This window comes from Macrobrachium nipponense, chromosome 46 (assembly GCF_015104395.2).
Source record: "Macrobrachium nipponense isolate FS-2020 chromosome 46, ASM1510439v2, whole genome shotgun sequence".
NCBI classification, from domain to species: Eukaryota; Metazoa; Arthropoda; class Malacostraca; order Decapoda; family Palaemonidae; genus Macrobrachium; species Macrobrachium nipponense.
Genome location: NC_061106.1, coordinates 15,672,757 through 15,700,664, shown reverse-complemented (window position 1 = coordinate 15,700,664; position 27,908 = coordinate 15,672,757). Strand labels below are relative to the sequence as shown.

Sequence of the window (27,908 nt, the reverse complement as noted above, 5' to 3'; positions counted from 1 at the left end):
TTATTTATATAATTTTTATTTATTAAAAACAATATACAATTCGTACTATCTATATATACTGTACAACTATAAATACTGTGTATTTTCATTACATAAAAATATTTGGGAGGAATGAGGTAATTAACTATATTGAGCAGAGTCCAACCTAGTCATAATTCAATTTGAAGTAAATTTGACAGCAAGTATTATACCAATTATTATCAAGACAACTACCAGAAGTAAAATACAGAAGCATAATCTCCGACGACTCTTGTTCTGAAAGGAAAAAATAATAGCATATACTTTCTGTATCATCTAGCCTATAACTTTTCTATTACTAAACTTCCAAAATTACTTTTTCAGATACAAGCCGACTATACCACCATTCTGCAGATGCCATTATGCCTAAACTGAGGCACTTTAAAAATCCTCAAAAACAGCTAACTGTAATAAGTGAATGAAAGACACCTAAGTGGGATGGAAAAAAGAATCAGTTTGTACCATCAGGATGGGTCAGAAAGTAAACCTAAAATTGAATACGTAGAAGTTTTGCATCGTAAACACCTATAGTATATAACCTTCTACAGAAACCACACAGTGTACACTTCTGTTCCTGCCCAATTGACAGGATTTCAAGGAAACTTATTGCTGATGAACAAACAAAAACCCCTTGGAACCACCTGCTACTGAACAACAATTTGTGTTCTGGATAGTATATATACCACTGCTGCTGGAAGACCAAAGTGTAAGATGTCTCAGGAATTACTTCCTATTAATTACTGCTGTGTGAAGAGAAATGTCACAATACCATTGGTAGACAATGGATTGCCACATAGATGCACCTGGCTGTAACCACATGAAGAGGCTATCCTGAAAGCTTGCTGCTGCTCATCAACTGTAGATATCATGATGCTGTGGGTGATGGAGTATGGAGCCAGAGCAGGGAGTATTTCCTGACAAGCTGCTACTGCTGGATGGAGGTGGCTATTGTAGGCCCTTGTATGACTGAATCCCGTAGAGCCAGAGCAGTGAGGGTTTTCTGACAAGCTGCTGCTGGACGATGGAGGGTGCTATTGTAGGCCCTTATACGATTGATTGGATTATAGCTCTGCTGCTATGAGATGGCTAGTGGGTACCAACAGGACACCTGAAGCTGGACATTTGTCACCAACATGATATCTGGAGCTGCTAGTTTATGGAGAATCCTGATGCACCCTGCTACTGCTAGTGGGTAAAGGAATGTGGCATATACACCTTGCATCTACGAAACGGAGGTTGCCTGTATGTTTACTCTACCAGGCAATGATAATTCCATAAACCTGCTGCTGCACACAAAACTGTTAGCTGCTTCCTCCTAATGCTGTTAGGTGAGAGAGAATGACTTTGTTGCAGAGAGGTGATAACTGTCAATTTGATACTCAGGAGTATTGAGAGAGAAATTTACTACATGACATGGTACCCAGTTTTTGCAGGAGAATTCGGAGCAGTTTGATACGAACTGCAGATGTAAGAGATTGACCATTATTATTACAACTGATGTAAGAGATTGACCATTATTATTACAACTGTCTCTGATCATTATGTCAACTTTGCACAACTAACTGGCAAAGGAAAATTCAGCAACTTTCTGCCAATGGTCACTGGATGACCCCGGAACTTTCAGCTATTAGACAACATATGCTGTCTACAGTATGAAGCTCCAACTGGGCCCATCATTCTGCTGTTGCTAGAGGAACAGGCACCCCTGCTGCAATACTACTGCTGGGTGCTAAAAGGACTACCCGTGCAGCCAGCTATTTCTGGTCAACTTAAGGATATATATCTGTTCTATTAATCTCCTGCTGGGTGAAAAACCCCAAGTTGCACTACTGCTGGTTAATGAATTTTAGCTGTTGCTGTGAATGACTAAAACCCTTTTGGTGACCTGGTGCTAATGGGCTGAGGATGGCAAAGTACCACTACTGTTGCCTGCTAAGTGGGTTTCTCCCAATCCCATGATATATTCACTATTACTGCTGCTGCTGCTCCCTTTACAAAGTCTAAGATGGTGGATGGGTGGGTGGCGGCATAGTAGTATACTGTATCTGGTCAACAGAACAGGCTGCCAAAGTTACTGCTGGCCAATTTGAGAGCTGCCTATATTGCTCACATTAGGATCTTGATATCCTGCTGCTGTTCCTCAATCAGGTGTAGAAGGTTCCCATGCACCATTACTGAGGATAGCATCAGCTGCTAGAAACTGAATAATTCTAAGGCTCCCTTCCCTGCTGCAGCTGAACTTCTTTGAGCCTTCTGAAACTGTTTTTGGTCAACACAGGATAGCTCTGCAGCAATGAACCACTACTACACACTGGATCATTTCAACAGCCTCATCTGCCTAGTCAACATAAGGTACACCTTGCAGTCAGTTAATCAAGGATGGTATGAAGCTGTGGGTAAATTCTGAACCACCCAGGGACCACTGAATGATGAATGACTTCATGCATTTTTGCTGGAGACAATTACAGAACTCTTAGTGGCCTACTGCTGTTGCTGGAAGATTGCAGACAGCATAAATTTCTGCTTGCTGGAGGACTTCTTGATGGCTCGCACCCTAATGGTTGATTGAGAATAATTATGCTGCTTTTGGTAAAAGGAAGGTGAAGTCATGTCAAATTCCTGCTGGCAATATAGCTAGAAGAGGAGAATTTTTAGGAGAATTTTTACACCTTTCCACACTGCAGAAAATATTGTTTTTGATCATTCAGCAGGACACTGGGGCTATCTTCACCCCTTCTGGTTGACAGAGAATGAGACCTGTAGGATCCTTCATTGATGATTGTGGCTTCTAATCCAAGTGGGCAATGTTCAATAGATTATGAACCTTTGCTCTACCTGTAGAAATTCTTGCCTTCTCTAGTTCACATGGGAAATGTCTGTTTAATGACGTAACTTCTACTGTTTTGGATAAAGGGACTGCACAGATCTTAGGAAAAAGGAGATGTGTGATACTTCCTGCTCATGAATGAATCTTATAGCCACCATCAATGCAAAATGGTGGTGATTATATTTGCATTGTTTTGGTGTGTGCAGAAATAAGTCCCTGATGGTACAGTTAAGTGATGTGTGTGACACCCTGCTGCTGCTGCTACTCAAGTTCAGTAAAATTGTGATGTGTTGTTCTGATCAACTAAGGGTGCAGTCGAGATGGCTCCCTGCTACCTACCACAACAGAGGATATCACCAGGAGCTCCCTAATACCAAGGTGCTCTCAAATAGTTAAACACCGGTGGCATGTTACAATATAATCTGGGATCTAATGGCTGAACCCATCCTCAGTTGTAGCAAGGGAGCATCTTAACTGCACCCTCAGTTGATCAGAGGCAATACATCACAATTTTATTCAACTTGACTAGCAGCAGCAGGGTGTCACACACCTCACTTAATTGTACCTTTAGGTATTTACCCACTGCACACACCAGATCAATGCAAATACATAATCACCACCACCTTGTCTTAAAGTAGCAGGAAGCAGTGATGCAATCGTATTCAATTGACAAGCTGTACCATAGTGCCCAGGAACTCTCACTAGTTCAACAGCAGCAGTGTGCTAAAGCATCCTCCAGCATCAAATGGCTAAAGCCATCCTCTGTTGCCCAGTAGCAGAAAACTACCACAGCTGCACCGGTGGTCTAGCTCTCTGTCAACCAGAAGTAGCAGGCAGTATAATCCGTATAATCATTACCTAGTCAAGAACTTGTGAATTCTCAACACTTCTGATCAGGCATAATGGCATCTGTAAAATTAAGTTTTGTAATTTGTATAGATATCTTAGAAATATTATAAAATTTAATTGTATTTCATGTATAAAGTTGTTCTATACCCTTAATGACATACTGCCATAAAATCTGGTGCTGTAAAATTCTGAAAATACATCTGATATAAATAACCAATATGAAAATCCAATAAATTTAGTTAGAAAAAGATGTAATGTTTTTTCCCATACAGCAACATTAACATTTATGCTAAGAGTAACTAGATTTTAATAAATTAATAGCTGAAATAGTATTAATATTCAATAACCACAATATTCACAGGAAATGGGAATTACAATACTGAAGTAACAAATTTACTAATCAATGGTCTACTTGCTTTTAATATCATCAAAGTCAACAAGTATCACGTGACTGGTATTTCCAATTATGAAAAAGTTTTTTCTACCTTTCCTTAGTGTTATAAAAATACTATTTGTCTCCTGCCCCCATAAGGAAAGGACTTTGAAATCAATAATGTCTGGAAATGGCCAAAACATCTTTGGATAACAAACTGTTAAGTCTTCCAACTTTTGCAAACTATTCATAGTCTGTTTGAACAAATATTGAGGGATGGAATAAAGCATATAGTACTGACAATTCCCTACATGCCATGCCCATGGCTAATGGGATTTGCAGAAAGAACCAATGGGATTTTCTAAGTGAGCTATCTAAGCCAGATAAAATAAAAAAATTTTTCAAATCGCACAGATTATGAATTATACCAATGCTTAAAAAGAGATCATATTTATACAACCATATGGAAAATAAATCAGTTCAAATCACACAGATTATGAATTATACCAATGCATAAAAGGGGATCATATAATAACCATATGGAAAATAGTGCTAGCTGTGAATTCGCAAACTTGTCAACATATGTGACACACACTGGAAATAAAAACGAAAAAAAAAAAAACTTTTTTTTAACACTCCTGGCAACATTGAGTCTGAGCTTTTGGATGATACAAAAGAAATCATGTCACCTCAGACTTGAGCATAACCGTACAGTAACTGCTTTTAGGATATGTTATTTTTTTATCATTTGGTACTTTATCCTGATACATTACAATCCTATAAACCTAAAATAAAATCTTGTATAGGCAACTGTTCAACTTGCAACTTTGCTATCAGTCACATTTCGTCAGTGCTTTACTTGTAATATATGATGCTCACCAAAACTATGGAAAAATATATGATACTCGGCAAAACAATGGAAAAATAATCATACAATGTCCATGAAAAATACATTCGCATAGGAGTACTACATACCTGATACGCTGCCGCTTTTACAAGTTCTTGACGTCCCTCCTCTACATGACCATGTGCAGTTTCCACATTTTGCTCTATGGAATCTGTAAAGAACCAAACAGCTATAAAATCCTGGTTTATTATATAAACAACACTAAAAACTTCTGACATAGATCAAGAATTAGAATATAATATTACACAATTAGTTAATATAGAAAATCTTCTATCGAGTGGAAGTTCTAAACAAAATAAGTTTTTAATCAAAATTATATATTTGTTATACCAGAAATATATATTCATATAATTACAATAATTGTACATTGTGTAAGTAGTAAGACCAAACTATAAAGTAAAAGTGTGAAATAAAATAAAGACTGGGTTTCATTGCTATTTTTCATAAAATATATGCATTATTTTTTTTTTTATCTCTTGCAGTGAAAAAGAGTCCATGAGTTTTAGAACAAAAATGGCCAACAAACAGAAAAAGATTAATCATATCCCATGGAGGGTAGGAGGGTTATGATTTCATTACCACAATTTTGTCAAGTAACTTCAACATTCTCTCCCTCCTCCACACAAAGATACCAAATAACAATACAGTAACAGGAACGGCAAGAAGAAAGGAAAGGGTTTTAATAACAAATACTGTTAAGCACAATAACTACTCTGCAGCACTGCAATAATCAAATTCCAGTAACAATGTAATTATTGGCCAAACTTACCACACCATTAATATCAAAGTCCCTTTAACAACTCTCAGATGCTTCCCTTTCATATTACTGCTACGACTAGCTACATCATTAAAAGAATTACAATCATCAATAAAAAAACCTTGTCAATAAAACCTAAAATGCTACAACAAATTCTCTGCATATTCAACCAAATATTTTACATGGACTCTCCACTACTGAGAGCAAAGATAGTAGACACTGTAAATTAAATTCTTGACCACTTTAAATTGTTCTTACCAATATTGTATTTTCAATAGTTACTGGTGTGAATTCACTATCATTTCAAAGTGTTCCAAACAAAAAATTAGTTTCATTTACAATAACCTCAAAGAGGATTGCCAAAAATATGTTCTTAAAACTGAACCAAGAAAAACCATAGAAACAGTAGGACTCCAAGACAAGAAAAGACTAAGACATGAAATACAAAGTAAAATGCAGAAAACCACGCAGTGCATCAAAAGAACACTGCCAAGGACTGCAGAAAGTATCACACAATGCATACTCTGGGCAGAACAGGTACTCTACAAAGGTCTGTTTAGTGGAGAACCTCACTAGCTTTAGTAAATGAGCTAGAGCCCAAAAATCCCAGCCCTTCTGTTCAGTTGGAAAATCAGAGACTGTTTTCTTATGGTTCCATTTTTATTATCTTATTTTTCAAAACGATGGGCTCCCTAAATATTCACTCTTATATGTTTACATAAAAAAGCACATTTGAACAAATATAGATCACCTCCATCACTATTGGTAGTTCCATATTTAAGAATTACAGACCCTGCCTAAACTTGAATAATCAGGTGAAGACTGAAGCAAGATGTTGCCTACTTGGGTACAACAAGACCATACCACTACTATTTAATAGGCAAAAAGCAATCCTGCTGGGAGCAAAAGGAAGCTCCAAAAACTTAAGTTCTCCTACAATACACTGCCTGATGCATCCAGTAGATGACAAACCCCATAAGAATATGGATAGCTACATCTAGACATGCACTGCTACAACATGTGATATGCACTAATCATTACTAACACTATGCACAGAACAGCATCAAAACTCCAAGACACTACAAAATAGGTCTCTTTATGCGAAAGAAGAAAAATTCCAAACAATAAACCTAATAATTCTTTGTTTTATTCTAAACTTCAACAAATTTGGTTGCAATAAATATGGAAGAAACTTATTTTCACAAAAACTAAGCATCAAGATAAAAAAAAAAGTACGTCCAAATCTTCCACAAAAAAAATTATTCAAAAGCAGAGTATGTACTTCCACTGAAAAATTCTGGAAATTACAACTTTCCTTCTGGAATAGCATTCTTGTAATCAGGAAAACATTACCCATGAAGTCAAAATCTCATTTTTTAATCACACACTAATACCATTCATTGTCACTGAGGCCACTGTTTCTTACTGAAATAAAACTATGAACAAGAGATTCCACTTACTTACCAACCATTTCACCCTGCGTATGAACATAGCACTAAGGTCTCTCATAATTTCATTTATATCTATGATATCAGACTCAAGTTGATGAACTCTCTGCTCCCTCTCTAGCTGCATTGCTGTTTCAAATTCTAAATCCTGAAAACAAGGTCTGTAAGAAAACTCAACATTCTAAGAGTGTAAATAAAAATCTAAAGTTATTTCTTAAATCCATGATATTTGGAAAAATGAAAATGCAAGACTATACTTAACTATTTAAACAACTAGTATTCAGCATCCAAATTGTAAGAAGCTCAAAAACCCACCAGAAATTGACAAGCTCAAAATCCTATCAGGAATTGACAGTTAATACACAAAATTCACACATAAGTCAATGAGGGAAAAGTAGGTACAATTTTTCTTTTTACATGAAATTTTTTATTTCAGTCTCAACAGTCTTTCTTTGGAATGTGATATCTAAAATTTTGATGCGATATCTAAAACATTATTACAGTGGAAATGACTAATTGGACAGATTCAAAACTGTATAGGATGAAATTTATTTGAATTTACTCTTAATTATGCTTATCTAAATTAACACTGAATGTACCCATCTTTCCCAGCTGAAGCCTTGGCATTTGGAATACAACTCTCCAGTTAAATGACAAAAATTTGCAGCACAACATAAAAAAATTGCTTTGATATTCCATAAGAACATTGTAAAAATCTTATAACCCTACAGAATGAAACGATAATTGTGTTTCTATTACATTGTACTAATATCTTAAAGTATGAAACAAATTCTAATTATATTGTAGTCACTCTCTCAATGTGACTAAGATATGTTATAAAAACAAACTGATACGTGAGGAATTTGTCCTCATTTTTAACAAGTTTTAAACTCTTCTGAACAGACCTTAATTTTCTTTTTAAATACAGTAGTAGTATTCATTTATTTTAAACAAAAACTAATGTTTAATGACTTGCATTCATTTTATTTCATTTTCACATGATTTTAAACTTTCTACACTCCTATTATGATCTATATTTGTTCAGAATAGTTTTAAACTATTCTGAACTGACCCTAGATGTTTGATTTCAAATACATAGTATATTCATTTCTAAAAAGTACTAAGTTAGACAAAATATGTTTAATGAGTTGCATTTACCCTACTTCATTTTCATACATATTTTTAAACATTCTACATTCCTATTACGATTTTGCACTCCTATAATGATTTTAATATTACAAGGTCCTAATAAACATTTTAAAACCTTACTCAAATTGCAACTTAACATATACTATACATGTACGTATATCTAATTTCAGCATATTTTTACACATCTTTGTTTTAAATTTACAGTTGTGTCAGTCATACATACATTTATTCAAATTTTGTTTCCAATTATTTTCTAACACAGGCAAAATCCTTAAATAACCATGTAATCTCTATCTCTGTTCTTACCAGATATCTCCATTTCCAGATTCATGTGGTTCTTACTACAAAAGTTTGGCAGAGTAAAATTCACAACATACCTGTATTTCTTTTTTTTTACTTTGCAACATCTGTTCTCTTCGTATAAGCTCCTCTGAACTTGCAGATGCATCTTGCTCAACAGCTACCATATCCGCTGGCAAACGAGCAGTTCTCATAGTGACCATCATTTTCTGAGAAAAAAAAATTGATATCAAAGTCTCTCTCCTAGTGAAATCGAGAACAGATGTAGTAATCACAATGTCCAAATTCATATAACAAATGACATACAATAACCAAGCAGTCTAAGCGACAAATTTGGTAATGACTTATTTCCACAATAAAAACCTCATATTATTCGTAAATAAATATGATGCCCAGTATAAACTAATCATCATCTATAAACTAGAAAAACAGTGACTTGGCCAACTAGTCAAGACCTGCTGCTACAAGAAGTCCCCAATCTCCAAACTATGTACATTACTGTCTCATTTGGTCTGTAGCCAGGAAGAAACTGTTCAGTTATGAAGAGGAGACACAAAAGCCTGTAGTACACATTACAAAAATAATGTGAAGAATAACGAAGAACAAATTGTACTGTTAACTATATAAAGCATGCAATACTGCACCAGTAATAAGAAAACAGAAAAGTTCACAAAGCCTAGCTAGGATGACACAGTTCCCAGAGGGAAAATGAAGATACTGTAGCTACTATTCTTTCCAATTAAAGCCTTTTAAACAGCTTACAGGCTCAATTTTCATTCCATAAAGTATTTAAGCACATTATGAATAAATAAATCAACATTATTTACTATTGCAAAACCATGGCCAGACATGAGAGACAAATTTAAATTAAGTGTGGAAAATCATTTTTAATTAAAGTTCATTACCAATTTCTGAGGCTTTGAGAATAGAGAATTTTTAAGCAAACAAACTGTATTTTGTTAAGCAAACAAACTGTAAAGCTAAAAATAAGAGAATTTGCTAGATAAATTTGACATGGATTAACCAACTGACCAGCGTTACTTCGAATACTGACTTTACTCAGTTAAAGGACAACGAAGGACAAAAACAATAACTGAAGCTTTTTAGTTTAGTTGAGTTTAGTTTAATTGAATCTGTTCCTCTGAGAAAATGGATCCAAAAGCACCTTTGTGTAATTCCAAAAATGTCTGCCTGCTATCAAGATATATGTGAAGGAAAGAACTTGGTGCACATCTCTCTTTCTATAGATGGGTGAGAAAAGGCACACAGCATCCACTTCTTACAATGTTATGATACAACCTCCTTTAGCAATACTGATTCTGCCACCAAGACCAACATTGATGAAGCCCTACAAACCATTGCATTATCACTATTACATAGCAAACATGTCCTTATGTCGCATCAACTACTGTTTAATTTAACAGCTGTGCGCAGAGAAGAACTGTTCTGTAACCAATGCTCTCTTTGCTATTAACTATCATGTGGTGGAATAAATTTTCCACTGAAAACTATCGCCTCGGTGGTGTGGTCAGTATGGTGTTGGTGTTGGAGTGCCACCTCGATTCCCGGGCATTCCATTGAGGCGTCAGAGATGTGTATTTCTGGTGACAGATGTTTTCTCTCGATGTAGTTCAGAAGTCACGTAAAGCCCTTGGTCCCATTGCTGAATAATCACTGGTTCCATGCAACGTAAAAACACTATACAAACTAACAATTCTACGGTATATAACATACAAGTCAACTGACCACCAAATACCCACGTCAATAATTATGTACACTGTTTAGCTCAAAATCTAACGAAATGAATGTTCATTGCTTACACCACAGGACCTAATTGAAAAGTTTAATTAAAATTTGATTAATAAATTTATTACTTCAAAAAGACCCTCTCCTTTTTAACTGATGACACTCTCTTAAAAGTCAGTTAAAATCCAAGTATATACATACTTGGGTCATTAGGCGACATACTGGATCCTAAATGAGCGTGCCCTTAATGTTTCTATCTCCACATAGCCCCCGAGTTAGATCCCCTGGCTATGTGGAGATAGAAACATTAAGGGCACGCTCATTTAGGATCCAGTATGTCGCCTAATGACCCAAGTACGTACACACTTGGATTTTAACTGACTTTTAAGAGAGTGTCATCAGTTAAAAATGAGAGGGTCTTTTTGAAGTAATAGATTTATTAATCAAATGTTCATTGAACTTTTCAATTAGGTCCTGTGGTGTAAGCAATGAACATTCATATCGTTAGCTTTTGAACTAAACAGTGTACATAATTATTGACATGGGTATTTGGTGGTCAGTTGACTTACATGTTATAGAATTGTTAGTTTGTATAGTGTTTTTGTGAGACTAAAGTACAACCACTGACCACAAAAGAGAGAGAGAGAGAGAGAGAGAGAGAGAGGAGAGAGAGAGAGGAGAGAGATAGAGAGAGAGAGAGAGAGAGAGAGAGAGAGCAGAGAGAGAGAGAGAGAGAGAGAGAGAGAGAGAGTCAAAGTCAAAGTCAAAACCTTTATTCCATTATAAAATGGTTATTCTGCTACATTACAATATAAATTATTTACATAAAATTCACAATAATTGGATTGTAAAATTCTAGGATATATATACATTCAAGTAAAATTTAAGAAGTATTGCTTAAGTTTCCTTTTGAATAACTCAGAACTAACATCTATACATTTTCTTAATTCCAGAGGTAGTTTATTTGAACAAAATAGTCTAATTCACTGAACTATTAATTATTCTTAACCTGTACATCACTGAGTTATGCTACATAAAGACTTTTGTAAAAGTATCGCTTGATAAAGTACAATGAATAAAACTTATTATGCTTTTTGCAATAACTAAAACTCAGCACAGCATGAAAAATTGGAATGTGGCAACTTCAACCCAAGAAGATTGCAATTAATCATGAAAAAGCTAATTTTTTCCCCCTAACTTTAAAGAGGATTGGAAACAGATCTGAAAGAACCTATATGTATTCCACGCTGGTGCAGATTGTTTTAGAGTCAGGACAGCCTAACCTATTACTCATATGATTGAGCTATCCTGTTCTACAATACATAACTTGTACTGCAGCAAAAGTAGACTAACAGATCTTATTGTTGTATACAAAATAGAATAAAACAGCAAAACATAAATCAGCATTCTAGCAAAACAATATCAGCATAAACCTCTGGTGTTAAATAAATTTTTTCCTACAACCCAGGTATTTAAAACACAGTTAACTTTGTCCATTAGTAGCAGACAAAAAAATGGTTTTCTATAATGGTTTTTGTGGTAAAACACATCTTGTTTCCAGCAACAACTGCCCTGCAATACAGGAGAATGAAAGCTTGGTAACACTTCACTCACCACTCAAAACGCAATCAGGAATCTGGCACTATCAACCCATTAGTTTAGCTTTACATAAAACAAGGATTTACATTTAAGAATACATAATAGTGTCTATGTTATTAGTGGCTGTACTATTTAATGAAAAGTATCAACTATATTGACTTTGGCATCAACAAGAAAATAATTGTTCCCTAGTAAAGCAAAGATTATATAACCCACTTCATGCTAAAAATCCTATCTATAACACAGCAGTCACACTCCCTGTCATTCCTTACTCTGTTTAATTCAAAAGCTGGAAGGGTTGGAGTAGTGAAGAGCTTTATACATACAGAAGTTAAATCTAATCTGTGTGAAAACCTAACATTCTCAGCATTACATTAGAACATAAATAATGGTTGAATTAAAGATCCTTGGTAACTATAATCAGTGGAACATTAAATTACAGTATGTACTTTGTTCCGTTTCTGATAGCTACTGATAAAAACTGAAAAAAACAGCAGTACAACAGAACACTGCACTAATCAACATACGACACCTATGCGCACACAGTTTGTACTGACCTTTTGAACTTCTGAGAAGCGAGTGGCTGTTCTTCAAATTCCGTCTTCAGTCGATCTGCTCTGGACACGTCTTTCTTTATTTCCGCGTGCAAGGGGTTGCAATTCTCTAAGCAAATCTGTTGTGTCTTGAACCGCTTTACCGGCAATACTGTTAACTTGTGTTCTGTGAGCAAAATTAAACACTGCACTGAACTATAAGGACGAACAAACAGATAAACCTTGTAAAAAATAAACACTATATTGTTCACCATACTGACATAGTGAGTCGGTTTACATGGAAAATCAGCATTTCATAGTACGTATATAAGGCAGCCTTACAAATACCTTTAAAACCGGTGACCATTAGAAATGACCCTTGCATGACAAACAAGCAGATACACACTAGTTGTCAAAACAAAATGCCTACAGATTGCTCACATAAACAAGTCCTTACTACAAGGGTGTGTTCATACAGTCTCCCAAACAATTCTTTATGTACAGTATGTTGAAACATAAAAAACTCCCACTTCTCTTTTTAATCAATATTTTGAGTGCCATATATACTTATGAAATGTTCAACCCTTTTTTTTTTTACCCCCCAAAATAATTATTTTTGCCTATACCTGAGTAATGTTCGGGTAAATTTTGGCAAATCATCAAGGTTAGACTAAATTTATGTAGGCCTAGGCTATTTTTGGAATCAACACACTACAATAGGTCATACTAGCCTTAGCCTACTTAGCCTGAAATTCTCATTTCTAGGTTAAGCTAGCATAGGATTAAAAATTTTTAAGTCTATGAAATAAAATATTGGTATCGCATAAAAACTAACTTGCAAATCATCAACATTATTGATAATAATTAAAATAAAGAAAAGTGAAAAATCTGTATGTTTACATTTACATTTTTCACAGACCAAAAGCTAGCAATGATTGAAGTTGAACATTTAACTGTCATGTGTCTAACTACCCCCATCCTCTACTATTAAATACCAAATTCTATGCAAACCTTATTTCATTACAGTATGACAAATTTTTAACTAATTTGTATTTTTCATAACTTACAAACCTGAGGTCTTAACATTAGGATAAATACTCAGTGCCAGCTGGAAACCGGTAGTTTAAAATAATTGTGTATGCAAGGGACTATTGGCATCTGTGCTTGGTCACCAGACATGTGAAGCCACCCACATACCCCTCATAAACTCGTGACCCGTTAGTTATTTTCTTACCGCCTTTAAGTGAGGACGTGCTTTGCTCCGTCCTTTTAAAGCCAGTTTAGTTTGCCCCATTGTTTTCAATTTGTTGTTTGGAATTCCCGGGTATTTTAACGTGAAGCATAACTTGCCTGTAATTGTTGCATATCCAAGTAAAAGTCACATTAATACTTCCTAGATAGTGACTCGCATGTGTTTTAACCCGGTATGTATCCACCTTTGTGCCATGTTTATACAAGCCTGTTGGGGATTACTATAAACACATCAACAAAAGACTTTTTTGCCTGTGACTTTTTTCCCAGTTAAAATTGTGACTTATTTACTTTGACTTTATTACCGGCCACCATTACTGCATGCCAACATTTTTCCTCAAAATATTTGAATAAAATTTCTCACAAAACCTATTAGGAGGTCTTCCAGTAATTACAGAAAATTTTCCTCTTATGTTCTAATTACCATATATTCTTAATGTTATAATAAATGTTTGAGATAAAATATGGTTTCATGTCTCCTTTTCGAAAACCTTTTCAAAAGCTTTGCTATGTACAATGATGGGTACTGATGAAAATAGAGACCGGTAATGCGTTTACATTCAAAAGAAAATAATTTTCTAAGAAAATTCTATTACTGAAAGTCAGATTTACTGAATTACTGAAACAAAATACATAATAATGAAGAGTTCCAATAAAAGTAAAACTGACTGTATGTAATAAAATTATGTACAGGCAGTCCCCGGTTATCGACGGGGGTTCCATTCTTAGTGCAATGAGAAGCGAAAACCACCATTAACCGAAACTCAGGGATTTATGGTGCTTATGGTGCCAAGTTTTGGTTAGTGGCACCAACAACCAGTTAATGGCACCTCTGTTAGGTATGTTATGGCACCATAGCCCTATTATCAGCACCTTATGGCACCGATAACAGAAACTACCTGTTATGGCACCATAAATCGCTGATTTTATGGTGCTAGACAAGCGCCATAAAACCGGATCGTCATTAACCAAGTCCGCCGATAAACGGGGATGGCCTGTATCATTCTTTATTTGACAAGGACAAAAAGTCTTTGGTTAATTCCTGCTGGGAAGCAATCTTATGCTACCAAATCTAGGCCTAGACTAGTCCCAAAATTTTATGGTTTTGAAATGTATAAATCATGTAATTTTCAACCCAATTTTTAGGCTTCAAAAATGTCTCCAAAATTCGAACACCGCACAAGTATTTACAGTAATCAAATTACTATAAATGGTCTCATAAAGAAGCAAATTCTAATGAATAAATCTACTATGCGTTCCTTTCCCTGTCATATCAAATCTTCACAACTGCCTTTATCAGTTTATGACTAGAGTACAGCTTTCATATTCATATTTTAGAATTGGCTTGGCCTCCTTGCTAAATTCCTATGCTCACCAAAATGTGGCCTTTGCACTGATAAAAACAGGCTTGCTGTAATCTACCCAAGTGATAATTTTACTTAGCAATATGCATTTTTCATAATATATTTTACAAAATAGAACTCGACTGGCTAGACTATATTAAACAGCAGCAGCAAAGCAATACAGCACTCACTTCCTTAAGGGGGCCGGCCGGCTAATGCCCTTTTTTAAGGACAGGACTTTGATATTCATACCACTTAATAAGGTAACTTGGGACATCTCCAAACCGCATATGATTTTCGCCTCTGACCTTCGGTTTTGTGACGCCAGGCGATTTATCCCGAAAATAACAAAAAAAAACATTTTTCAAATTCTATCTCCTTCCTTGATATTTAATATTAAGACCTGGGATTACTACCATATATATACCTGATGTAGAACTCCAATTGAATGGAGTTTTTTTTTTCTAAAAAGTCTTTTTTTGCTAAAGAATATGAATTTTCAATATGGTAAAAAAATAAACCCTATAAATCAGGAGAAAAAATTTATAAAAAAAAAAATACGAAAAAAAATTGGAAAAAAGGCTCTATTTGATTGTTCTATAATGTCTTTCTGAGTTATATACCAAAATTCCAATGTTATAGCTTTAAAACTAAGTGAGAAGATAGATTTTGAAGGTCAATAAGTATAGTTTTGAGATACGGGCGTTCAAAGTTTTCCTTCGTATTTCTATAAAGACAATGTTAATAAATAATGATTATTATGATGTATATTTCTTTTTTTGTGTATTAATAAACCAAAACTATTTTATTTATCATATTTAATCATAATGATGATCCCTTTGCTCATATATCGCAGCCTGGGGCACATTGAGGCAAAGATGGGGCACTCCTTCCTACACAATTCTCTCTCATCCCCTTCACTAACTCGGCTTAATACAGCAAATTTTCTTCTTCTGTATGTTAGCGAGATGTTTTCCCTTGTATTTTCCTCTTTGGCATGATGAAATTCTTGCCCGAAACAAAGATAAGCAAACGTAAATGCAAGAGAATGTCAAGAGGTGAAACTCGAAGGCGTACTCTTTTTTTTTTTTACAAAGACAATTTAATAAATCATGATTATTATGAATTTCATATTCCATTTTGGGTATTAAAAAACCAAAACTTTGTTATTTATCATAAATGAAGATCTCTTTGCTCAAAGATCGTAGCCTTGGGCACAGTGTGACGTGTGCTGTCAAGCAAGACAGGGGCGTTACTAAGCAACCCTTACTTCGCAACCCTCCCCTCTCTCTTCACTAACTACGCATATATTATGATATTCTGTAATAATACTTGAGCGATTTTTCTTCGTCTGTATGTTAGCGAGATGTTTTCCTTGTCTTTTCCTCATTGGCATGATGAAATTCTTGCCGAAACATACACAATCATACGTAAAGGCTTGCGAATGTCAGAGGTGAAATGGAACGTATAGACTACTTGTAGTCTGTGATCGCACTAAATCAGGACTGGACTTGGTAGCTGAGCCTGAAGTCTCCTTCTCGACTCTGGGAATGTCTACAGATGCCATTTCTCCCAATTTCTTTGACAATAATTATCAAAATTTACTATAATAGAAGAAATATTGCATTTTTGTTTCTTGTACGGATCAATGTTTTAGGCTTATTGAGTTACGTTAACTAATTGCCCTGTAACTACGAAAGTAAGAGGAATTTTGACGAAATATTTCGTATACGTATTCTCAATTGCCATATGAAGCTCCATGAATTTTTTCATGACTTTGCATTTTTCGCCCTATACCACCATATATAGGGATTCCGGCCGGCCCCCTTAACAGGAAGTAAATTATTCTCAATCAAGTAACAGGAAATAAATAAACTTACATTCTATCTCGAAGTTGTTGATTGTCTGATCCTGTGCCTACTTGGTTTAACATACGATCTAAAGATGTAGTGGAATTATTTACAGTGAAGAGGCAGGTCGTTATCTTTTCACAACGCTGTTGAGAAAAATTTGCTCATTAGATCATGAATGAATGTTTGAATAATTATCATCATCATTATGTGAACAGTTTATCAAATATACTATGTACTGTAAAATACAAAAAGTACCTGTATAAATAATAAATATAAAACTACAGATGACACGATACATTAAATTAGTATATACTGCCCCCAAAAAACTAGGAAGTTAAAAAATGGAAATGCTATGGCAAAGTGGCATGACTCAGGTCACATATTAAAAGCCTTTCCAGGAGGACTCAAGCATTCAGATTTGACATTTTTGACATTAGTGCAGCACAGTTTACCCCAACTATTCGCGGACTCACAATTCGTGGAACTCGCCTATTCGCAGACTTTTCTATGAATTGTATACCCATTTTGGCGGAAAATTCACCTATTCGCGGTATTTTCACCGAGAAATATTTACAAATTACTACTGACTTTCATATTTTTGAAACTACGTAAATGCACTTTGCGATAAACGATTAAAATATATGATATTGTAATGATACAATTAAGTTTGTTCATACTTACCTGGCAGATATATATATAGCTGATAATTTCCGACACCGACAGAATTTAAAACTTACGACACACGTAGTGGGAGTCAGGTGGTTAGTACCCATTCCCGCCGCTGGGAGGCGGGTATCAGGAATCATTCCCATTTTCTATTCATAATTTTTATTTCCACTGTCTCCTGAGAGGAGGTGGGCGGGTACTTAATTATATATATCTGCCAGGTAAGTATGAACAAACTTAATTGTATCATTACAATATCATTTTGTTCATGCAACTTACCTGTCAGATATATATATAGCTGAATCCCACCTTTGGTGGTGGGAGAGAACAGAATAGAGGATTTAGGAAACACATATGTGCAGATAATTGATATCTTGATTCCTTACCTGTTAGCATAGCTGGCTTCGTGATTACTGCCAACGTAAGTCTGCTTGTGCTACTAGAGTTGCCAGCGAGGTAAGAGGACCTATATACTGGTGCACTCCAGATGATCTGTCAACAGGGGCGAGACCAACGACGTGACTAGACCCATGGACCATAGTAATGAGGGCAACGAGACAAAAATACCACCACCTGGCTTAGTTTACCAAAGGTATCCCACTTAACTAAGCTAATGGAAGGGGAGACCCGCCCAGGCGGTCACCCCACAACCATAAACACAAATTAAAAAACCCCCTAAACCCTAAAGGATAGGATAGTGTTACCTCCTGCCCCCCAAAACAGTGTCTGCAGCAATGTATGGTCCGAGGGAGAAGCAATTTTCGTATGTCACTTTCACCTCCCGCAGGTAGTGTGAAGCGAACACCGAATTGCTTCTCCAAAATGTGGCATTCAAAATATCTTTGAGAGCCATATTTTTGTGAAAGGCTACCGAAGTAGCAATAGCTCTCACTTCGTGAGCTTTTACTTTCAGAAGCTTTAAATCACTGTCACTACACTTATTATGCGCTTCTTGAATCGTATTCCTGATGAAGAACGCCAGTGCGTTTTTCGACATAGGAAGATCAGGTTTCCTCACTGAACACCACAAATTGTCCGATGAACCTCTGCAAGCTTTAGTTCTCTGCAGATAGAACTTTAGAGCCCTGACAGGACACAGGAATCTCTCACGTTCGTTCCCAACTATATCTGCCAACCTTTGATTTCGAAGGACCTCGGCCACGGGTTGGAAGGATTCTCGTTCTTTGCTAAGAACATGGGACTTAAAGAACACACCGCACTACTTTCTGAAAAGCCGATATGCTTGCTAATGGCCTGAATTTCGCTAACCCTCTTCGCCGTCGCCAGAGCGGTTAGGAACGATCGTTTTTCTTCGTCAGATTCCTGATAGAAACTGAATGAAGCGGTTCGAAGTTACTCGACATCAAATATTTGAGTACCCATCAAAGTTCCACGCGGGTACTTAGGCTGGACTACCTTCCTAGTTTCGAACGATCTAATGAGATCGTGAATGTCCCTATTATTAGACAATCGAGTCCTCTGTCTAAAGACTACAGAAAGCACGCTCCTGTAGCCTTTAATAGTTGGAACAGCCAACTTCACTTCTTCTCTCAGATGAAGAAGGAAGTCAGCTATCTGGCTCACAGAGGTTTGTGGTGGAGGAAATGCCCTTCTTCCTGCACCAGGATCTGAAGACGGCCCACTTCGATTGGTACATAGCGATCGAGGAGGGCCTCCTTGCGGTGGCAATCCCCTTCGCCACAGGTCTTGAAAAACCCCTCGCTCTGGCCAACTTCTTGATAGTCTGAACGCAGTCAGACTCAGAGCGGGAGGTTTTTGTGGTACCTCTCGAAGTGGGGCTGTCTGAGTAGATCTTTTCCTTAAGGGGGGTAGAGTCCTCGGAAAGTCTACCAGGAAGGACATCACCTCTGTGAACCAGTCGGCTGCCGGCCAGAAGGGGGGGGGCGATGAGAGTCATCCTCGCTCCTTCCGATGCCGCAAACTTCCTCATCACTTCCCCGAGGATCTTGAGCGGGGGAAAAGCGTATATGTCTAGGCCCGACCAACTCCAAAGTAGGGCGTCTACTGCGACTGCTCCCGGGTCCAGAACTGGGGAGCAATAGAGTTGAAGTCTTCTCGTCCTGGACGTTGCGAAGACATCCACCTGTGGACAGCCCCACAGGTTCCACAGCGACTGGCAAACCTCTTGATGAAGGGTCCACTCTGTCGGCAACAGCTGTCCTCGTCGACTGAGAAGGTCCGCCCGAATTCTGTACTCCTGACACGAACCTTGTCAGGATCGTGACTTCTTGCGCTTTTTGCCCACAACAGGAGTTCCTTTGCGATGCAAACAGAGAAGGCGAGTGAGTTCCCCCTTGATTTCTTAGGTATGCCAGCGCTGTGGTGTTGTCCGCATTGATCTGAACGACTTTGCCGGATACTTCTTCCTGGAAAAACCTGAGAGCCAGATAAATGGCTGACAGCTCTTTCAGATTGATGTGCCAGGACACCTGTTCCCCTCTCCAGGTGCCCGACACTTCTTTCCCTCCTAGTGTTGCTCCCCAACCCGTGGACGACGCGTCGGAAAACAACACTAGGTCGGGGTTCCGAAGTTTGAGGGAGAGCCCTTCTGCGAGCTTCCGAGGATCTGACCACCAACTTAGGTGATCCTTCACCTCTCTTGTTAAGCACAAGATCGCCTCCAGATCTTGCTTCTGTTCTTCCAACTGTTGGCTAGGAAGAATTGAAGAGGTCTGAGGTGGAGCCCTTCCCAGAGAAACAAACTTCTTCTCCAGTGAGGAAATGGTCCCCAGCAAACTCATCCATTCCCTCACCGAGCATGTTTTCCTTCCCCAGAAAGGTCGCCACTTTCTCCAAGCATTGAAGTTGTCGCCCCTGGACGGAAAAGCCCGAAAAGCCACTGAGTCCATCTGAATCCCCAGATAGACTAAAGATTGAGACGGCGTCAATGCGACTTTTCGAGGTTTTACCAGAAGCCCCAGGGACTTTGCTAACGTCATGGTCGTGTGCAGGTCCTCCAGACGTTCGCAAAGCGATGAGGCTCGAATAAGCCAGTCGTCTAGGTAGAGAGAGATCCGTATATTCTCCAAATGAAGCAGCCTTGCCACGTTCTTCATTAGAATGGTGAAAACCATCGCGCTGTGGTCAGACCGAAGCAAAGTGCCCTGAATTGGAATACCTTCCCCTTCAGGACAAATCGCAGGTATTTCCTTGATTGGGGATGGATGGGGACGTGAAAATACGCGTCTTGGAGGTCCAGTGAGACCATCCAATCCCCCGGTCTCAAAGCTGACAGCACCGATTGAGTCGTCTCCATCTTGAATTTCTTCTTTCTCACAAAGAGATTTAGACTGCTGACATCGAGGACGGGTCGCCACCCCCCCGAATGTTTCGGCCACCAGGAACAGGCGTTGTAAAACCCTGGTGATTCCAGGTCGAAGACCTGTTCTACCGCTTGCTTCTCGATCATTTGTTCCAGCAGATCGAAAAGCACTTTCTGCTTCTCTCCTCGATAAGAGGGAGACAAATCCTTTGGTGTTGAGGATAGCGGGGGCGACTTCAAGAACGGATCCTGTACCCTTTCCTCACGACATCCAGCGACCAAGGTTCGGCATCTCTCTCTTCCCAGGCTCTCGCGAATCGAAGAAGCCTGGCTCCTACCGGCGTCTGAAGGACTTCCGACTCACTTCCTACTCTTTGACGGAGCAGGGGTTTTTCCTCTGGAAGAGCCTCTTCCTCGGGAGGCTGCTTTCGAGGAAAGTCCAGCACGAAAGGGCTTCGATTTCTTGGCAAACGAAGCTCCAGAAGATGAAGCAGCTGCTGGCCTTCTAGAAGACTGAGCCAGAAGATCTTGCGTTGCCTTTTCCTGAAGGCTTGAAGCTATGTCCTTAACCATAGCCTGGGGAAAGAGATGGTCTGAGAAAGGAGCGAAGAGCAAGTCCGCCTTTTGCGTTGGAGAGACGGATTTGGCCGTGAAGTTACAAAAGAGCGCTCTTCTTCTTAAGAAATCCCCGAGCTAAAGTGCGTAGCCAACTCCTCAGAACCATCCCTGACGGCCTTGTCCATACAAGGAAAAGTAACGCTTGGACAGCTCCCCCAGACTAATAGTATCAGAACTCCTTGACCTTGCATCTAAAACTCCAAGACACCAGTCAAGAAAGTTGAAGACCTCTAGAGTCCTGAAGAGGCTTTTAGGTGAAAGTCGAACTCGTTATGGGTCCACGTGACTTTTGATGAAGACAGAAGGGCTCTTCTGGAGGCGTCTACGATGCTCCCAAAGTCACCTTGAGCAGGCTGGTAGTTTAACCCCTATGTCCTCTCCTGTCTCGTACCACATGCCTCCTTTACCGCAGAGTCTTGAAGGCGGTAAAGCTAAAGAGGACTTTCCTGACGCTTTCCTCTTCTCCATCCATTCATTGACTTTCCGGAACGCTTGCTTCGTGGAAAGCGACTTCTTCATTTTAATGAACCCCGATGCCTTCGTTGCCTTAAAAGAAGAAAATTGAGAAGGAGGAGTACGAGGGGCTTCCGGTTGAAAAGTTTCTCCGAACTCCGACTGTAGCAGACGCATCAAAACTTTATAGTCCGATGAGACCGTAGTTGTTTGTTGTTCTTCCTCTGCTTCTACTAAATCGTCGCTAACTCCTTCCTCAGAAACTGGAGAAGTAGGAGGAAACTCTGAAGAAAACTGACGACCATGAAGGGTTCCTTCATCCACCTGAACTTGCATCGGTGAGGGACTGGTGTCTACCAGCGCGCTCTTGGCGGTCTCGAATCCGCAACGTTTGGCCGGGGGCGACAGGTGCGCGCGTCGACTTCTTTACCAGCACACGTTTTGGACGTCCACGTGGACGCGCAACGAGCGTCCACTAGTGCACGCTTGGCTTCCACTGGTGCGCGCCGAGCGTCCGTCAGCGAGCGGCTGCCGCTCACTGGTGCACGTTTATCCACAACAGGTGCGCGTCTGGCGGCACCTGAAGCGCGCTCCACTTGCACAGAAGCGCGCTCAGCGTCGATCACTCGCTTGTGAACATGCGAAGACTTGCGAGCGGGAGATATATCATCCTGAGAGCGAGAAGCGAACTTCTCACCTCCTCTAGAGAGCTGCTGGGGAGCAGAACGAACTCTAGGGAGACTCGAACGAAGAGAGAGGCGAGCGAGGAGAAAGAGCGGGTCTTGACTTCTTCACAGGAAGCTTCTCATCCTTCCTACGACGCGGAAGAGCCTCTCTAGCAGCAAGAGCGTCCTGAAGTTGCTGCTGCAGTGACTGAATCATTCTCTTGTTAGGCGAATCTTCCTGCTCTGGGGAGGGACTGATCCTGTGAGCAGGAGAGCGGCGAGGGGACGCCCCCCTCCTCCTCCCAGGTACGGCCTCTTCCCGAGCTCTGGAGCGACCGTATCGCTCACACGAGCTAACTGAATCCAAGTCCGAAGACTCTCTACGCCTTTTCTGCGGCGGAAAAGCAGCGAACGCACTGTCAGGCGAAGATCGCAAAAGCGGCGAACTAGGACGTGAAGCGTCAACATTACGCGCCGTCCTTTTCAGCGGACGTGAAGCACCTTGAGAACTCCACCCTTTACGTGGGGATGAAGCCTCCGATGACGTAAAAACAACTCCATTGAGGAGGGACGTGCACGCGCACGCTCCCTGGCAGTCTGGGGTATTTTCATCAGTAACTGCCGAAGGCACGTCAGATCGGTGGGGTTCCTTGTAACCCTCCTTCGGCTTTCGACATGCTCCCTCCCCAGGTCCTGGGAGTCAAGCAGAGGTCCAGGCCTAGAGGCGAAACGAGGCCGATCTGACGCACCCTCCACTACACAAGGGGTATCACTGCACTTTTGCACGTCACTTTTGCTCTCAAGAGCCAACACTTTGATTCTAGATTACGAATCGACTCCAATATTAAGGATAAAGTATTACTCTCTACAGACACTGTTTCAGGGCCCGGAGGCAAAACTACAGGGTTAGGAGCATTAACAGAAGGAGGGTTAACAGGAGAAACATTAATATCTTGAACGCCTGAAACACTCCTGGAGGAAGACCTCCTTAACCTATCCTTTTCAAGTTTCCTAAGATAGGTCTCATACGCCTTCCACTCAGAATCTGTTAGTCTTTCGCACTCCTTGCAACGACTTTCATACACACATTCATGCTCCCTGCAACTCTTACATACCGTATGTGGGTCTACTGAGCTTTCAGTAGCCTACCTCAACAATCAGTTCTAGAGCAGAACCTAGCGCTAGCTGTACTAGACCCTGACATATTATTCCAAGAAAAATCCAAACCAAAATCAAATCAATCCACTAATAACGTGTGGCCTAGCCACCGATCCAATCAATTAATCCAAAAAAAAGAACCAAAAGGGATACTCAGTAGCAATAAGTTTCCAAATCCAGACGGAGGTGCTGTAAACAGATGTTCACAACACCGGCGACAGAAAAATTATGAATAGAAAATGGGAATGATTCCTGATACCCCCGCCTCCAGCGGCGGGAATGGGTACTAACCACCTGACTCCCACTACGTGTCGTAAGTTTTAAATTCTGTCGGTGTCGGAAATTATCAGCTATATATATATCTGACAGTAAGTTGCATGAACAAAACTCAGGTATAAGCATTTTTAGAGGGCTTTTAAGTTGCAGATTTTAGCTATTTGCAGGGGGTGTGGTGCCCATCCACCACTACAATGGGTGATCTATAATATTGTAACAAGTAGTGCATTTTCACGCTTTTGCTACCTTTTGGGGACTTTGTTAACTTCATTTTGTACAGATACGTATAGAAAAATAGTGGTTACTTGGTTTGATATTCACTTAAATGTATACTGCAAGTTATATTTTGTTGTACATCTTTAAATCTATTAAGTTAATAAAGCCCCCTGCCTCTTTTTCCTTCTATACAATGTTAAAAATTGTTTCAAGAGTAAGTACTCACAGAGAACAGTTTTTCCATCTTATTACATTTTCATTTCAAATACTATATGTAGTATCTTGGAACAAGGTAACTACTTTTAAATTTTAAATTGCTTCCAATACTGTTTGACAGATGATTTTATTATGCATTAATTCTAAAAACAAATATTCAAGGAAGATTTTCATGGTATTTTCGAGCCATTTTAGAGTATAGTCTTATATATGCCCTGCAAAACGTTACCAATTGTTGTGTGCTATTCCAGGAATTTATTTTGTGTTAATTATAATCGAATTCATCATACATTTTTATATGAAATTTATCTGGCCTAAGAGTGTTTAAAAACTTGCAATTGTGATCATAATGCATTAACAGCTGACAAAAATATACGTAACTTAGTATCCTGTCTGATTATGAAGTGGTAGCAGTTGCAACTTGCAAGACACTGCACTTTATTCGTATCTAGTTTTCTATCATACAATGGAAGTCAATAGCAGTGTCATGGCTTAAAAAAGATCCTTGCTATTAAAGATATTAGTCAGCCTCAGCTCTACCTATGCCTACAAAGGAATTACTTTCTTGATATCCAAAGCTTTCAACATGGAGATGGCAATCGTGACCATTTTTTTAATTCCTAGTCGAGAAAAATAATTCTACCATAAAACACAGTACAAAACATAATATATACAAGAATTAGAGAGAGAGAGAGAGAGAGAGAGAGAGAGAGAGAGAGAGAGAGAGAGAGAGAGAGAGAGAGAGAGAGAAATAATTCTACTGTAAAACACAGTACAAAAGAACATACGTAATTCATTAAAGAATTGAGAGAGAGAGAGAGAGCATGCACAGTATGTGAGAGTGTACGTCATAACGTTTATATAATGCCACATTATAAATACGTAATATGCTGTACTGTATATTTCCTCAGTCTTTGCAAACATACCTGAAAGAATTCTGTGACTGAATTGTGTGGGGCAAACCCCACTTCTGCATCACTTGTCCCATATGAATGCGGCCTCTGATTATCATCACTCCTAAGCCTCGTATACTCCGAAGATGCCATCCTTCATCTGGTAAAGAGAAATGGAACCATTGTAGTTTAAAAAACAGAAAAACATGATAGTAATGAAAGCCACAGCTATACAATTTGATAGCATTCAGAAAATGGCTCAAAAGATTATCTTAATAATAAACTGTAAGCCAATCTTAATGTTTCCCAATATTACAACAATTATATTACTATGCAACTTAAAATCCACCTGTACCAGTGTATGAAAAGATCACAAAACTAATATCAAAACTTAAAATTTTTTGTTCAAAGTGCCTCTCCCACTCTTTGTCACTTATCAGAAGAGTGACTAAACAGGCAACACATAAAGAGGAACCATTAAACAAATATCCCTTGACCTATTAGGGAAGAGGCTGACTATTCTAAAGTTAAGTAAAGAAAACTTATAAATAAGGCATATTTGGAAATCTTAAAATCATGCCTACCATGAAAAACAAACTTATTATTGATGGCAATTGATCTAACTTCTTGTGGTGTAATTTCACTCTCAGAAGTCCACCTCATGTTGTCTGAGAGCTTGTAATGAGGGTATGAAAGAAATCTAGCCCTTCAGTGGTGAGATAAGTGGTGATTGGCCCTTAAATGCTCATTCTTTGGAGATGATTGAAGCATGTCTCCCCTTCAAGGCACGGTGCATTACAGGATGTTTTTCCATACTTCGTACCTGGCTCAAATACCATACCGTAATTTTGTACTGTACCCTCAATTATTACTCCATACCATTCATACAGTAAAAATAATGCACCGTAACTCCATACTTTCATTGTACTATATATGCAAACTCAATCTACCTCAGTCAGATTCCCTCTTTATGTAAATTACAATGTTACCACGTGTAAATTAGCAAAGGGATTTATGTACATGTGTATATATTCAGTTGTTGTAATAATGATGATGATGATAATAGTAAGTATTAACAATAATGATAATTATAACAATAATTATTATGATGGTACGTACTAACTAACAGCAATGATATCAATAAGACAAAATTATCAGTACTGGGGAGCAGACATATTCATGATCAAGAAGAATGGAGGAAGGTTGTCCCAAATGGACAATATGGGATTATATAGCTGATACTGTAAACCTTTATAACGTGTTACTTCAAGAATTACACACACACATACACATTTTAATTAAGGAATTCCAAACAAACACACACACATGCAGGGTACGAGTATGTTACAAACTGAAATGTGAAGTACCTTAGTGATATATCCAAGCCTAAGGTACAGTATGGTATAGTACAGAATTCTGCTCATTTTTTGTGAACCTGAATCGTACTGTATCATACCGTAATGCCAGCATTGCTCCCCCTGACAGGACCTGATGGAACTGCTGTATATCACCCTAAACACAAGGAAGAGCTCCTGGCTCAATTCTATGTCAGCAAACAGTGTGGTGAATTCTCGGTGTTGCCTCAGTCACGTTTTTCAAAGCCTAAGTTATGTTCAATGGCATTCAGGTCTAGAGAAGTCAAAATTGCACTTCCGGCATTTAATGGAATCTTTCCTATCTTTTTATAAAGAGAATGGAGAACTCATTCTTCCTAAGATTACCACTGTTTTAAGATCATTTGGACTTGAAAGTTTCCCTTCTGTTTGGATGAATTGTTTGTTTGTATGGTGTTTTTACATTGCATGGAACCAGTGGTTATTCAGCAACGGGACCAACGGCTTTACATGACTTCGGAATAACGTCGAGAGTGAACTTCAATCACCAGAAATACACATTTCTCACCCCTAAGTGGAATGCCCAAGAATCGAACTCACGGCCACCAAGGTGGCAGGCCAAGACCATATCAATCACGCCACTGAGGCGCTCCCTGTTTGGATGAAAGAAAACATTCCTGCATTACCCTTTGTTATTTGATGATACACCCTAGTAGACTGGGTAGTTTGTACAGTTTACTTGTAAGCTAGCCTGTCAGTAAAGTTTACTTTGAAAGCTATTATGTTGTAGTATAACTTTGAAGTACATATAGGGTAAAAATAATAATGGTAAAATTGAAGAATAGCCTACTACCTTCAAGTGTTATGGCAGATCAAATTCAGCAGAGTCCTCTGCATACGAGGAGGGTTGAGAACTTAATGATGACTTTGTAAATAACATAATAATACTTCATTAACATGTATAACTGCAGCAGGCCCTGGGCTAGACCTCATGATATTATGTACACTGTAGTACTAGTAGTAGGGAAAACTGTCACTCTTAACTATGGTTATATGGATTGAAAGTACCACTACATGCTAATTTATTAGGCTACATGAATTTAATGTCAAATAAGCTTTAATAAAGAGATTATTACAACATTCATTATTTTATTTTATTAGCTCGAAAGGCAGGCAT

General features: G+C 38.5%; 1 pseudogene; it reads right to left on the bottom strand.

Annotated features, from left to right (window-relative positions):
* On the bottom strand, nt 1-27,318 carry LOC135214773 (syntaxin-7-like; annotated as a pseudogene).
* Nucleotides 27,319-27,908: the final 590 nt, after the last annotated feature.